The sequence below is a fragment of the Psammomys obesus genome, unplaced genomic scaffold, assembly GCF_907164565.1.
Source record: "Psammomys obesus unplaced genomic scaffold, mPsaObe1.curated_primary_1811, whole genome shotgun sequence".
Taxonomy (NCBI): domain Eukaryota; kingdom Metazoa; phylum Chordata; class Mammalia; order Rodentia; family Muridae; genus Psammomys; species Psammomys obesus.
Window position 1 is genome coordinate 931573 of NW_026596143.1, and position 2107 is coordinate 933679.

At 54.8% G+C, this 2107-nt stretch overlaps 1 protein-coding gene across 5 annotated transcripts in view; it reads right to left on the reverse strand.

Annotated features, from left to right (window-relative positions):
• Nucleotides 1-1773, reverse strand: part of Trmt9b (tRNA methyltransferase 9B (putative)) — a 49285-nt gene extending 47512 nt beyond the window's left edge. For 3 of the 5 annotated variants that reach the window (XM_055593376.1, XM_055593377.1, XM_055593380.1), the window contains exons 1-2: nucleotides 1688-1773; nucleotides 849-1082 (exon numbers count right to left, since the gene is read on the reverse strand). The gene's annotated coding sequence lies outside the window, so the exon portion shown is untranslated. The other 2 variants (XM_055593378.1, XM_055593379.1) reach the window with 2 other exon arrangements.
• Between the last annotated feature and the right edge of the window lie 334 nt (nucleotides 1774-2107).

Here is a 2107-nt window from a genome sequence, read left to right on the forward strand (position 1 = left end):
ACACACACACACACACACACACACACACACACACACACACACACACACCACAACACCAGAACTGCTTACACTGTCCCAGCAGCCAGGCGGGGATCTTGATCTCTGAAACTCCTACAACTTTCCCTTCGCTAAACTTCAGTTCAACTTATCCAGGAAGCAGAAAGATTAGAGCCTTAAATGGTCCACGTGACTGATAAGGCTTTTATCTGGGGAAATGAAAGTGTTAAATGCCAACCCTCACCAGTTGTATGGGGAATGACCTTAATCTTCAAACGACACGGATCTGTTCTAGTCTTTTCCTGCACGAAACTTCCTACGTGCATCTTAAAGACTTTATGCATATCAAAGTACACGAAGAAAAAGGCTTGACCAGTCAAGGTTGTTTGCAGCCTTGACTCTTCCTTCCTACGTGTTGTTTACCGCAAAGAATTCAAGTTAATGCAAAAAGGCGCATACAGAAGGCAAGTATCATTACACAGATCCCATTATCCTGTTTCGACTTTCCTCCCAATAAACTGTATTTTCATCCTCAGCTTTGGAAACTTTCAGGTTGCTGAGCTATCTTAGTTCCCGCCTCCTGCTGGGTAGAAAAAAAAAAATCATTTCCCAAGTCACGGCTTTTAAAGGGAAAGCTACACGTGCGCCCCAAAACAAGAATTTATCTTCACGTTCAAGCCTCTGAGCTCTGTGTCCCCCGTGGGCTCTGAGAGCCTATTTATCTGGGATGCCATCTGAAGCATGTCCTGCAAGGAAGCCTGGTCTGCTTTGGTCACGTCTCAAGTTTGCAGGGTAAACAGGTCCCGAACCCCCACCGTAACCGGGATGGCCGAGGAAGACCAGGAACTCACCCAGGCGTGCAGATCCCTGGCGAGCGGATAGCCCCTTCAAGACCCCAGTCCCGGGGAGTACAGGACGGCCGCAGCTAGGGCGGCGGGTCGCTGTAGAGCGGCGCAGTGATTGTCAGCACAAGGTTGCGGGCGGTCTCAGCCAGAGAGCCCGGCGGGAGGCTCTGCCGAGCTCTGCCTCGGAGCTCGTCAGCATCGCAGCTCGGGCTGTCCGGGAGGCAACTTCCACCCGTCGGCCTAGGAGCGTGAGAATGAAAGGAAGTGGAGTGGAGAGGAGCTGGGAGAGGGAGAGGAAGGGGTAGACGGGGTGAGCGGGAGCGCGCAGGGCGGGAGTGCGCGTCCCCGGGCTAGACCGCCGCCGGGTAGAGAAGTTGGAGCGCGATGGCGAGGCCGCGCGCGCCCAGGCTTGCGTGCAGAGCTGCACGGCTTGGGCACCAGAGTGACAGCAGCTAAGACTTCCCGGCCCCCCTTCCAGAGCGGTCCCCGCCGCCGGGACCCGCCCTAACCTCTCCCCGGGCTACGACCGCAAGCCCAAGGCGCCTCTGAGTAGGCTCAGTGTGGCGCGGCGGAGCCCAGGCTGCGTGGTCGTGTTGTCCTGTCCCCTGCGATCGCCGCTCCCGGACGTGCCAAGGGTGTGAGCCTGGAGTCGGGATGACTTGCTGACCCCACTCCCACCCCACCCCCCGCGCCTCTCTCTTCTCCAGTCCCCGGTGGAGTGGCGAGTCCTCAGCCTGAGAGACGGGTACACCTGGCCCGCCCCAAGGGCAGCTCAGTACCTGTGGTGACACCCACGTGACCCTGAGCGCGTCTCTTTCCTTTTGATCCCAACAACAACAACGTACCGTAAAGGGAATATCCCTCCTGGGTATCTGGGCAAGTGGGCTGACTCTGGGTTAGAGGGACCAAGTCCAGTCTGTCACTACACAGGTTCTGGGTTTTTCACTAAAAAGCCGCGCTTACTTAATCTTTTTAACGTTTTGCCAAAATGAGCAGGTCGAAGGCCACATGCGTTACAGCGCAGGGTGGAATTCTGAAGCGGTCGCCTAAAATGGACATTGATCATTGTTTCTGCAACAGCAGTGTTAATTGCTTTCAGTGTCCTGGCTAATAACCTTCAACCCCTATTAGTAAACACCACAGTTACCGACAGGGTTCTATGTACTTAAAAAAAAAAAAAAGAGCGTGTTCTCCACGTCGAAGCCCAGCATATTCAGTAATGCTCTGCTGGCCTTTGGATGAGGATCGGGTGGTGTTGAGTTGCT